The sequence below is a fragment of the Diabrotica virgifera genome, chromosome 9 (assembly GCF_917563875.1).
Source record: "Diabrotica virgifera virgifera chromosome 9, PGI_DIABVI_V3a".
Taxonomy (NCBI): Eukaryota; Metazoa; Arthropoda; class Insecta; order Coleoptera; family Chrysomelidae; genus Diabrotica; species Diabrotica virgifera.
In genome coordinates, this window is record NC_065451.1 from 184,441,280 (window position 1) to 184,455,301 (window position 14,022).

At 33.1% G+C, this 14,022-nt stretch overlaps 1 protein-coding gene across 1 annotated transcript in view; it reads right to left on the minus strand.

Moving 5' to 3' along the window:
- LOC114337986 (thyroid receptor-interacting protein 11) overlaps nt 1-14,022 on the minus strand; it is a 270,838-nt gene that overhangs the window by 152,982 nt on the left and 103,834 nt on the right. The gene's annotated exons all lie outside the window — the stretch shown is intronic.

A 14,022-nucleotide genomic window follows, 5' to 3' on the forward strand; every position in this document is an offset into this window, starting at 1 on the left:
CCCGTGGTGCGTTCAACGTTAATGCCCGACTAAATAATTTTTATAGGCAAAAAATTTGAAGGATTTTTGAGTTCATTAGTAGATATCTAGATATTACTAGTTTCAAATAAGTAGATTTTTCTACAACCACTATTCCAAATGTATTTTTATGCACAATTTTATGTTAACAAACTTAATATTTTCTCACAGAATAACTGACAGTAGTGTGCAGAAAAGTGACGTTTCTGTGCCGGAAAGTTCTTTTCTGCATAGTACCTTACCCACCTTAACGTTTTTTATTAACCATTTATCCATTACAAAAAAAAAGTATTTTCACAAACCAAAACTTATTTCAACAGACGAGACGTTTACTTAAGCACTTCACTACATAAAATGAAAATAAAACAAAATCGTGCGTGAATTAGCTTTCATAAGTTTAAAGACTAAACACTAAAAACTCATAAATAACATCGGACCGCAGACGGTTTTTGAAATTTGAATTGGATTAGTATGCCTTAAGTGTATGCACTTGTGCATTTAAATTCTAAACAAAAGAATCGGCACATGTCCCTTTTGTCAAAAGATGAAAAGTATCGGATGTCACTAACATTCATCCAGTATAGGCTATTTATAAAAATTTGGGTGGAACCAAACAAAATTAATGTGTTGTTGGTGTTGGGAATATATGGATGAGAAAGTTTTAGTTGATGGTAGATACACTGAAAATATCCGCAAATATCCGATTTATTTAAAGATACGAAGAAGATACGACAACTCTCAAAAAGGTACGCAAATCGGATAATTGTCCGCCGATTGGCAACACTGTATAGAACATACCTTCCTTCTTGTTCTTGTTATCGACTCAGACTCAACCAACAGTGTTAATGTACCATCACATACGATATACGATTCGCCGAAGTGAAACTGTACCCACATAACGTGCCCTCTTTATTTTTATCAAAGAATGTGTCAGCAACACCTGCTGATACGTGGAACTCTGGGTACATAGTGTTTTCAAAAACAACATGACCATCGCGAATAGACTTGCTCTTTACTTAAAAAATAATAAATTTATATTTCTTTTAATATTTCAGCTAAATTTGACAGACATTCGAGAGTTATCAAGTAACTCTATGAGAATACGGTAACGTTATAAATAACATGTAAAGTATACAGTAAAATAGCGTTACCGTATTCTCCTAGGGTTACTTGATAACTCTCTATTGTTCGCTTAGACATTGTACTCCAGGGTAATAAGCTAAAAATATACCATGTTCGGGACACTCGAAAGATCCAGGTAGCTGACTACTTTTTTAGTTATTGTAGACCTATAGTAAGAACACCTACCTGTTTCCTTCCTGCCTACAGTTGGCGTCCGTTTTTTAATTAATAACAATTTAGTGCAAAAATCGCGATTTTTTCGATTTTTTGCACCCCATTCAAAAGCTAAATAGTTGACATAAAATTACAAAATTTAATTTTTTATAACATTAAAAAACCTTCAAAATGCCGATTTTTGAAAGTTAAAAAGTTAATTTGTTGCTACGCAAACTGCAAAATAAGCGAAAGTCGTTATTTGTTAAAACCTTTTACTACCTTACCTTTAATACCTAACTACCTTAGAACTTTAGTGTTTCACCCAAAGTTGGGTATTGGGGTACTTAACAAACCCTCAAAATTTGAGACCGATCCATTAATTAGTTTAAGAGTTATTCTAATTGTTTATCCCAGAGACCTTTATTTTGCAATAACATAAGACAGAAAATAATGAAGATAGGGCAATTTTGCTTATGCCAAATGAAAGTAGAAAACTGATGCTATGAAAATGTACTAAAAAAGATAAAAAATTATCTAATATAGTCAAAAATCCTAATGTCAAATTTGTGAAATTTTATAGTTTATAAACATTTAGAATAACTTTAAAAATATTGTCCGTAGAAAAAATCATTTTACATATTAGAAAAGCTAGTATTTTACACGAATTTTTAAAAATGCCGTTCAATTGGTGACTAGTCGTGGTAAGTGAAGGGGGAGCTGGGAGCAGACAAATGCACGAGTTCAAAAACTAAAAAAGGCAACTTAAAACTATTATCATTTTCTATATCTCGGGATCTACTGAATATATTTTGATCGTTCTTTTTTTAACCCTGGAAGCTCACACTTGGGTGTGAGATACCTATCGCGACACTTAACTGCATGTAGCTTGCGCAGCTGCATTTCAATGGTAATGCTGCTTTATGTAAATTCAGTCTCTAGTCTGCCAAGGACGGGTGTGTAGTTGCGGTCTCATTTGAGCAATATTTCCATTCACGAAAATTTATTGAATACAGGCTACGGTATGTAGCACCTAGCGTTACCAGGTGTCCCGATTTGCGCGGGACGTCCCGATTTTCAAGGGTCTGGGGACGCGTACCGATTTGTACCTGATCGGGACACTAAATGTCACGATAAATTTCACCAACGAAAACAAATTTCAGCATGACTTGTACTGAATTTTATAACTATGTTATAAAAAACAAGGCACCCCAAAAAGGTAAAATCGAATGAAACATAATATATAATTTTAATAAAAAATAAATACCTTACTTATACTACGATTTTGTTTTTAGACAAACATTTGGACTTAGGTTCTACTTAATCTTAATATGCACTTCAAAATTGAACATGTGCCGTTGGTTGCTTATACTCGGGAGTGACAGTCAACCATAGTCGGGGGGTGAAAAACCGCGCGTTTAAAATAAGTCCGGAATTGGATAAATTTTAAGAAACTTTAGTTCTATAAAATTGTTTAACTTAATACTTTTAATATTAATACTTTTCGAGTTATTTGTTATTGAAAATGTTTATTTTTTTCGACAAAAAAATCACGTTTTCAGGCGGTTTTCACAAATAACTCAAAAAGTAAGTATTTGATCGAAAAAAAATTATTCTTAGCAAAAATTTAGCATAGAAAAAAAGTCTATAGACCCAGCAAAAGTAAAGTTGTAGCTCATGAAAAATACGTTCTTATTCGTCAAATTCCAAATCAAATATTTCAACGTAAAATAACCAAAACATGAAGCACTTTTCGGGAAAAGCCTATAAAAACTTTTTTTAAAGTGTTTAATAAAGCTTTATTTTTACGTTTTAAAAAAGTTTCTAGCAACAAAACTAAGCGAGTTATGCTCAAAATCAAGTTGACCGCTTTTGTTGGTAAAAAATCGTGAAGATATCCCAGTATTTAGCAGCCCAAATGAAATTAATCGTTACCGCTTTACAAACAGTTTAGTTTAATTATGTATTTTTTATATGACCTGTAAGTTTCACCGGTGTGAAGGGCTTATTTTTTAAATAGTCATAGTTGAAAGGGCCTGAAAGAGTCACTAATCACGAGTGTATGCAAAATATGAACAGCCATATCTTAACCAATTTTTGTCTTATAGAAAAGCAAATTGAAACTATCATATTTATAAAGGCAAAACCTACATTTTTTACTCGAGATTTTTAGTATCACTAATACTTTTTTAGTTATTTTGAAAAAAAAGGCATTTTACAATGAATTTTGGAAAAAAGTTTTTTACTATAAAACCAATTTTTTTTTAAATAAGCACTTCCAACCGGTAAACCTTACAGATCGTATAAACAATACATGGTAAAGCGGTAACGATTAATTTTATTTAGGTTGCTAAATAGGGGGAGTTTTTCACGATTTTTTTTTGCCAAAAAAAGGGGTCAACTTTATTTTGAGCGTAACTAGCTTAGTTTTAATGCTAGAGACTTTTATATAAAACAAAATTAAAGATTTTTTTTAAATACTTTAAATAATTTCCAATAAGTGCTTCCCGAAAATTGCTTCATTTTGTGATTATTTCACGTTGAAATATTCGATTTTGAATTTGACGAATAAGAACGTATTTTTGATGAGCTACAACTTCGCTTTTACTGGTTTTATAGACTTTCTGAACACACATTTTTTTTTGTTTTTTTATAAGCTACATTTCTGCCAAGAATATTTTTTTCGATAAAATACTTACTTCTTGAGTTATTTGAGAAAAACCGCCTGAATAAGTGGTTTTCTTTTTATCGAAAAATAAACATTTTCAATCGCAAATTACTCGAAAAATGTTGACTTCGTTAAAAAAATATATAGATCAAAAATTGTTTAGAATTAGTCAATTTATCCATTTTGGGACTTATTTTAAACGCGCGTTTTTTCACCCCCGAGTGACTGTCACCCCCAAGTAAAATCAACCAACGGTACAAGTTCAACTTTTAAGTAAACGGTAAGTAGAACCTAAAACCAATTTTACATGCAATTCGGAGTTGACCCTGAAAATTACACTCCAATACGGTCATTTATTGGGCTATTGTTGTTTATTTGTCCCGATCTACAACCCTAAATCCCGATTTGTTTTACCTTATGTACCGATTTAAAACAAATCGGACCTGGCAACACTAGTAGCACCCATGTGTGAGGTTTGCGATCAAGTGTGCATTCAAGTTAATGACCTAACAACACAACATCCCACAAATTTAGTAAAGCAAACTAGGTGTTATTTCTGCAAAAGCAAAGATGGAAAAGCAAAGCATACATGCTCGGCTTGCTATAAAGCATAATGCATGGAGCATAGAGCCACACTGTCTTATGAATGTAGTCTCTAAAATGAGTGAAACTGAAATACCTGGCTAAGAATGAATATGAGTTCTATAATCAAAAGGTGTTATATTTTAGTTAGAAAGACCATTTTGTTGTTACATTAAATTAAAATATTTTGAATTATGTTTCCGGTTTTTTAGAAAATGTTTGTTAATTATTTTTAGGTATTTTTAATATTTTTTTCTTTTGTGTTACTACAATTAAGAGAAAGAAAATAAAATGATTGATTTAATTATTCTTATGTATTCAATAGTGATAAGAGAGTCTCTGGAAATCATAAAATATTTTTATTTCTTCACAAAAAATCATTGGGTATCTGATAACCATGTGTGCGGTTTATTTAAAAAAAATAGGTGTGATCTTCCAGGGTTAATTTGTCTAGACCAGAGGTTCCCAAACTACTTTTTCTAGTAGACCACTTTAAAAAATTTACTGGTTTCGGTGGACCCCCAGCAGAAGTGGTATTTCGTAGCTGTACACGTCAGTGGCGGGTTAAGAAAATTGCATGTGGGTGGGGGGAACTTGGGTGGAAAAAATAAGACATTAATGAAGGTCGAACCGTCTTTTTCTTCTTTTTTTCTCTCAAAATATCATTCCAAGCGATTTTACAGTGATTTGGAATTTATTTAAACTTTGCATGTTTTATCGTAAAGTATCATTGGAAAAAATAATGTTTTAATAGAAGGGACTCCAAAATGTGATCATTAGGCATTATAACAAGTTTCTTTATTTAAAACATGTTTTTGATCAAATTTTAGAGTAGAAAATCTGTGAAATACTGTTTTTTTACATTTCCTCCATTCCCAAAATACATGTTCTTCTATTTGGCTGAAAATTTGCCCAGAGATAGTCAAAACACAGGACTTAAGTCCTGTGTTAGGCTGTCCTGTGGCATTAAGTCCTGTGTGACTTAAGGCCATCAGTTGTTAAAAGAATTTGTATAGTTTTACAATACAAGAAAAGTTACATGCACTAATATCAGAGTCAAAATTATATAGTCCAGTCTGGTTAGCATTTGATCTTGCATGCCGAGCTAAGCAAGCAAGATTCTATTTTTCTAAGCTTTAGGGGGCAATAGTAGTGTAAATTTAAAATCGCGAATGAATTCTGCCGTTGCGTTAGGCGCCATCTTGATTTTAAAGGAGAACCATTTTTGCTCAATATCTCCGCCATTTTTAACTTTCCAACAAAAAGTGTAAGGACTGAAACTGTTGAAAATATGATTTCCTATAAGTAATTTTTTCTATTATAAATTTTTTGCGCCGTCGATATTTTCCGAGTTATGGGGAAAAACGGTGACAGTTAAAGCATAATTATTGAATTATCTCGTTTATTATTAGTTTTATACCAAAAATGTACCATACAAAAATGAACAGAATTAAATTTTATATAATTTTAATCCCTAAGTGTAAGGACTGAAATTGTTGAAACAATGATTTCCTATAAGTAATTTTTTTTATTATAAATTTTTTGCACCGTCGATATTTTCCGAGTTATGGGGGGAAATGGTTACAATTAGAGCATAATTATTGAATTATCTCGTTTATTATTAGTTTTATAACAAAAATGTACCTATACAAAAATGAACAGAATTAAATTTTATATAATTTTAATCTCTTTAATTTTTTTGGTAAAATCAATATTTCAGGTAGTACGTATGCGGTAAAGGCGCGAGCATAAGGCCTGATTGGTTTCATAGCAGTGGTTTTTGTTCAATATCTCCGCCATTTTCAACTTTTCGACAAAAATTTTAAGAACTGTAATTATTACAATTTTTTTTAACCATTTTTTTCGTACGGTCGATATTTTCCGAGTTTATTGTATTTAAAGTGGACGCCTATATTTTTGACTCTGCTATTATTCCCCGCGTTTTCTTATATTGTAAAACTATAAAAGAAAAATTTAAGCACTTAAAGTCCTGTGTTTTGGCTATCTGTGGGCATATTTTCAGTCAAATCGAAGCACATGCTTTTTGGGAATGGAGCAAAATATAGAAAAAACGGTATTTTAACGTTTTCTATACAAAAATAAAATTTGTAATCAAAATAACTTATTATAATGCGTTATAATGACATTTTTGTGTCCCTACTATTAAAACATTATTTTTTCCATTGATTTCCATTGATATATTACGAAAAAAATGGAAATTTGTTTAAATAAATACCAAATCACTATAAAATTTTCGTGGACCCCCAGTTACAACTTGTGAACCCCCATTTTTATTTCACACCAACGTAGACCCCTGTTGAGTCCCTCGTGGACCCCTGGGGGTCCACCTGGACCACTTTGGGAACCACTGGTCTAGACATTTATTAATTAGTAAACAGTCTAATTTGTTTAAACAATTTTTGAAAAAATAATTTTTCCCAAAAATCCATGATTTTAATCATACAATCGTTATTAATCATAGAAAAAGTTAAGGTATACTTTAATAAATAAATTATCTTTAATAAATAATTATATAATAAAAATAATTTATTTATTAAAGTGTAGTTAACTTTTTCTATGATCATTAATGAGACTATGATTAAAAAATAGATTTTTGTAAAAAAAATATTTTTTCAAGAATTGTTTAAACAAACTAGACTGTTTATTAATTAATAAATTTATTAATTAATAAATTTATAAACAAATTGCATATTTGTAATGTACGTAGAAATTACATACCAATTAAAAAAAGAAAGATCAAAATCCATTGAGTTGATCCGGAGATACAGAAAATTATATTCGTTTGAAATTGCTTTTTCGGTATTTTAACTCGGTGGATTTGTAGGTTCCCCCTAGTAATCGTTTGAACTACATTTTTGAAAAATCGTAGAGGGTGCTGTGAAGGTACAATGTTTGTGCAAATTTTTTAAGAAAAAATACAAATCCCATTCTTTAAAATGGCATTAATGAGATTCCTTAATTATTATAAACGAATTAGCTGTGAATTAAAAAAAACATATGGCTAACTTTGTCCCAAATGAACCCAGGCTAAATTTTTTTATTTTAAAATTCGTGTTAAAATACTATCTTTTCGAATATATAAAAATATTGTTTCTACGGATAACATTTTTTAAAGTTATTCTAAATGTTAATTCTACAAAATTTCAAATATTTGGCATTAGGATTTTTGACTATATTAATTATTTTTTTATTTTTTTTTTTAATAAATTTTGATACTATCACTCTTCTACTTTTATTTGGCATACTCAGAGTTGCCCTATCTTCATTATTTTTTGTCTTATCTTATTGCAAAATAAAGGTCTCTGGGTTTGTTAAGCACGGCAATACCCAACTTTGGGTGAAACACTAAAGTTCTAAGGTAGTTTCGGTAAAAGTTATTAACAAATAACAATTTTCACTTATTTTGCAGTTTGCGTAGCAACAAATTAACTTTTCTTTCAAAAATCGGCATTTTGAAGGTTTTTCAATGTTCTAAAAAACTGAATTTTGTAATTTTATGTCAACTATTTAGCTTTTGAATGGAGTCCAAAAAATCGAAAAAATCGCGATTTTTGCACTAAATTGTTAATAATTAAAAAACGTACGCGAACTCTAGGCAGGAAATAGGTAGGTTTTTTTTCCTATAGGTCTACAATAACTAAAAAAGTACTCAGCTACCTGGATCTTTGAGTGTCCCGAGAAAATCCATATTACTCTGGCCAGTGAGCGGCCGTAGCGTGCGGCCGTAGCGTAACGGCATAATCGCTGGCCTCATACGCCAGTGCACGTGGGTTCGAGCCCTGCCAAAGACAAACAATTTTTCATTTCTAAAAATGATACGAGCCGTCTCACCGTGCCTCGGAGAGCACGTTAAGCCGTCGGTTAGCTGGGCTAGTGTACATCGACACTAGTTACTTGAAACAGGGTTAAAGATGTAAATGGCGTCAGAACAATCCGAAAGGATCTCCCCGGCAAAAATGCCAAAAATATTATTATTATTATTACTCTGGACTCTGGTCTATTGACGGCTGTTGGGACTTAAAATTCTGATAATTCGCCCATCCATCTAATTAACCATGAGTGACAAGATTATTAAAAAAGAAAGTAACCTTACATTAACAAACACATTAACGGATTGAGCAAGTTTTAAGCTGAACCTCCACTAAGAGGTCCACTACGAAACCCAACTACAAAGCAATAATTAGATAAAGAAGCATAATTGTTAGTGAATAATATTCAGTAAGCAGCATGGGAAACACTCGTACACTGAAATCTAGGTTAAAAGGAATAACAATTGTCCAAAGGAAGTGAGGAACATGATAATTAAGAAGATTAAGCTGAGAAGAATTTGGCAACAAACAAGGGCTCCTCAAGATAGACTAAACTAAATCGTGCAAGTCAACAACTCAAAAGGACTATCTTACAACTAATGAAGGATTAAATTAGTTCTCACAGTTGACAAAGACCTATTATTCACTATCCGGCTATTAAACTATAAAAGTAATAATACATTCAAAGCAAATGCATGTCAAGAAGTGAAGAAAGATGGGAGAAAAAAAATGATCACAAAAAGTTTAAAAACAAAGGACTAGCAAAAGCCCTATTTGCATACGATACAATGATGCTTAGATCTGAATCAGGATGTACTATGTATGCAAGTAATGAACCACTTATAGTCTAAGATACGATATAAGGTCGATTTGCACCCATCTGTTTAATGGATAAAAATTATTGGATATGTAATTTAGCATGTTAACAATTACAGAAAACAAGGATTGCCCAATCTAATCTTGTTCTAACTATAATTAATTAATAATTAAAAAATTACATTTTTTTTAAATAAAAAAAATACTTTCGACCCGGGCAGATCTTATTTCATATTTTTTGGATCATTCTAAACCAAAAAGGTCTTTTGCAGTTTTTCTCTATAGTTGATCGTTTTCGAGTTATAAACAATTGAAAACTGAAAAAAGAACGAAAGATGACGATTTTCAAGGCTTAAAAAAAATGTTTCGACCCGGGCAGATCTTATCTCATATTTTTTGGATCATTCTAAACCAAAAAGGTCTTTTGCAGTTTTTCTCTATAGTTGATCGTTTTCGAGTTATAACAATCGAAAACTGAAAAAAGAACGAAAGATGACGATTTTCAAGGCTCAAAAATATAAGTATAAAATATCATTTTTGAAATTACGAAGTACCTAAATTCAAGTTCACATAATCTATCAGTTCTTGATAAGTCTTTTGAACTTATTTCATTCTGAAACATTGTTTTTTGTTTGTTAATGCCCGTCTCCCCATAAGAAACCTTCCTCATTAACAATTACAAAAATATGTTTTAGAATAAAACATGGCTAAAATTCTTATCGAGACCTGATAGAAAAAGGTTAGATCTTGAATTTATGTACCTGCTGATTACAAAAATGATATTTTTTACTTGTGTTTTTGAGCCTTGAAAATTGTCATCTTTCGTTCTTTTTTCAGTTTTCAATTGTTTATAACTCGAAAACGATCAACTATAGAGAAAAACTGCAACAGACCTTTTTTGTTTAGAATGATGCAAAAAATCTGAAATAATATCTGCCCGGGTCGAATTTTTTTAATTTATAGCAAAAATGTCATTTTTTAATTATTAATTAATTATAGTTAGAACAAGATTAGATCGGGCAACCCTTGATTTTTGTAATTGTTAACATGCTAAATTACATATCCAATAATTTTTATCCAATAAACAGATCGGTGCAAATCGACCTTATATCGGATCCTCTACTATTATACAGTCTAATATAAAAATTTTAAAATGCACGTAAACCAGCTATAAGAATATACATATGAGCAAATCCTGTAATCAGTTTGGTTAAACATTTAGACCCAAAAAAGCCGCCTACACGGGAGATTTCAATGATCCTAAGAAATGAAAACAAGCCTACTCCATCACCTTGACTACACGGAGCAAATGAGATGGAGTATAGACAGAAGAAAAGGTCGAGACGATGAAAACTTATCTTGAAATATAATTCAGGCTAAACTACCATCAGGATGAAGATATAGATTTCAGAGAAGAAGTAGAACGTAGTCACAGGAGATTATCAAGAAATCCAAGACAAATAGGCATAACTCACTTCTCCCGAGAAGAAGTCAAAAGGACAATTAAATGCCTAAAACGACAGAAAAGCACCAGGACCAGATAGGGTCACGAACAGAGCACTAAAAAATCTCCCAAGGAAAGCAAACGTACCTATAGACCAGGGCTTCCCAAACTGTGCGTCGCGACGCCCTGGGGCGTCGTGACGTTGTCCCAGGTGCGTCTCGTGTCAGCGTGGACTTTTAATACAGACAATATATTTGTCTGGATAGTATGCAGGACTACACACACACCTCTTTAATTTATTATTGCAACTCTCGTTGGCTGTCCAAAGGCAACGTACTCGCACGTGTATATGAATTAAAAAAATGAAAGTTTACATCTATCTACATGTCATACAGAATCCCATAATAATGCTCAAAACTTTATTAATTCAGAGTTTATAATAAAATTAGCATACCCCTGTGACATATTTAACAAATTAAAATGATCTTTACAGGGAAATAATACTCATATCCTGCTGATAAAATAACTGGGTTTCAGAAGTTGCTCTTATGGAAGAGAAAATTAGAAGATCAATAAATTTACTGTTTTCCTGCTTTACAAGGTATTCTACAAGAAAAATCAATAGAAATCCTTGGTTCCTCTTTAAAAAATATATTTACACAACACATGTTATCATGGAACGAACACTGAGAAATGTTTTTCCAAAAATCTGGAGCAATATGACTGGGTCAGACAGAATCCCTCCCTAGTCATTCACACCATCGACACTTTCAACAGAGGAAGAAGAACAACCGACAGAATTGTCCTGTGATTCAAGCCTAAGCTTCAACACGACAAGGACCTGTTTGAATTTTGGAGTTTAATTTTTCATAATTATCATGCCATCAGCATTGCTGCATTAAAGGTTTGATTACCATTTGCGACTTCGTACTTGTACGAAACGGGCTTTTCTGCAGTTGCAGTAATTAAAAACAAGTACAGGTCAAACATAAGCTTTGAAAAAGAAATAAGAGTGACAATTTCCAAATTGGAGCCCCGGTGTCATAAGCTATGCTCAAAAAAGCAAGCACATCCCTCACTTTAACCAGCCAGTTACATAAATAAATATCCCTTTTTATTTTTGTGCCTATATGTTTTGATTTCTTTCTTAATTTCTATAAAAACTATAAATAACCTGTTACTAGGCTAGTACTAAAATTGGTAAGTATTATTGGGGGTTGGAATGAGGGGCGTCGCAAAAAAATAGCAAAGTCCCAAGGGCGTCACAGTTCGAATAAGTTTGGGAAGCCCTGCTATAGACCATCCAAATCATAAATGCGATAATCAGACTATGAAGATTTCCTAAGAAATGGAAAGAAGTACAAGTGATAATGTAGTCTAATTGTAAGCACAAGTGATAATACTTCGGAAAGCAGGAGAAAATTAGGCATTTCCTTAAAACTACATACCAATCAGCCTACTATCATCCACAAACAAGGTTGCAGAGAGGGTAATACTGGCTAGGTTAAAATAAGAGTCTGAAAAAAATAGACATGATACAGGAGGCAAAATTTGGTTTTAGAACTGAACAATCCAGCGACCTACAAGTGATAAGGTTAACCGAATACATCACAGAGGGATTCAACCAAAAGACATACTCTGCATTCCTAGATATCAGTGAGGCATTTGAGAAAATGTGGCACGAATGGCTTGTTCACAAAATGAGCCAGCTTGGATACAGTAATCCTACCGAGGTAATAGAAAGTTCAATCGGAATGAACGAGGCGGAAGTGCCACATGGGGGAGTAATGTCACCCTTGCTGTATACACCGACATACCGAGCACCCCGAAAACCATACTCAGTATATATACCGATGACACAGCAATAGAAGCGGGAAGTCTGGATCTGAATCAGAAGGATCAACACACAAATAAAACGGTTAACCAAGCAAAATATTTAGGAGTACTAATGGACTAAAAAACACAACTGGCTTGGGCCGCTTTTGGCAAACCAAAATATATTTTGAAAAACACCTCTATTTCTATAATCTTACAGAAAAAGATGTATAACACATGCATACTACCAATTTATACCTACGACTTATGAGACCGTAGCCTTTACCCAACGGCGTAATCAGGATGATCCTAAGGGGGGGGTTACAATTTCAAAATGGCTTGATTTGTCAACAACACATAATGGTGGTAAGAGGATAGAGCTCAAAGTAGATCCCAATGGGGTGAGGGGGGTGATAACCCCCAAAACCTCCCTGGTTACGCCTATGCCCTTACCAGAAAATCTGTTAAAAAACTAGAAATAACGTAAAGGACAATTTAACGAAACAAGCTTGGAATATTACTGAGACATAACATTAGAACACCGAAATAAGACGGAGAACGAAGACCAGGGATATCGTTGAAGAAATTATAAAAATTAAATACCTACATAGCCAGATATGATGATAACGAGTGGACACGGAGAATACTAAAATGGAGGCCAAGAAATGGGTAGATGACATAAGAGCAGAGGTAGGCAACAGTCTCCTCAACGCTATGTCTGGGATTGGGGTGGGGCCGCCGAAGGGTAGCTTGGGGGGTCAGGGAGGTATCGTAATGATCATCGGAGATGAAAGCACCCTACTCCGGGAATCTAATGTCCTCTGGAACTGGGATTTACTTTGTTGTGGGTGTGTGTTTGGTAAAATATTGTAGGTATATCATCACAATTATTATAATACATACCTATACTTTACTTCACGTTAAGAATAGAACACTGCGAAGATAGCCCTATGCATTTCTTATGAATGATAGAAGCGCGCCGATGCCACGCCGTACTGATTAAAATGAATCGTATATCGGCAGTCGAGTAGCCACTCGTGCCCGAGAGGTTTGTCAACACTGATCTCCATAAGCGTAACGTGAAATAACATAGTAATAGACAGCAACCATGCTCTGGTTGTGTGTAATTTAACCACTTGTGTAATTTATTTTCCCACCTACCTCTACCGAAAGTATATAGGTCTGGATCCCGCGTATGAAAAAAAAGTTGAATAATAGCAAGCTGAAAATTTGTTAATAGCTTAAGGGTGTCTAGTCGGACAAACCTTGATATATGGGATCACTGGAACAGGGGAAGTTTTAACTGTGGAACAGGTTAAAAATTTGGAACGGTCAGACCACGAAAACGGCACATGCATTTTGTCCGACAGAACAGACTTAAACTCTCCGAACAGAGATTAAACTCTCATGCAAAAATCAGACTGCTATTTATCACCAAATGGGCGTTTTAATGAGTGGAACATGTAGAATATGTCAAATGACAGGAATTATGACAGGTGATAAATAGCAGTCTGATTTTTGCATGAGAGTTTAATTTCTGTTCGGAGAGTTTAAGTCTGTTCTGTCGGACAAAA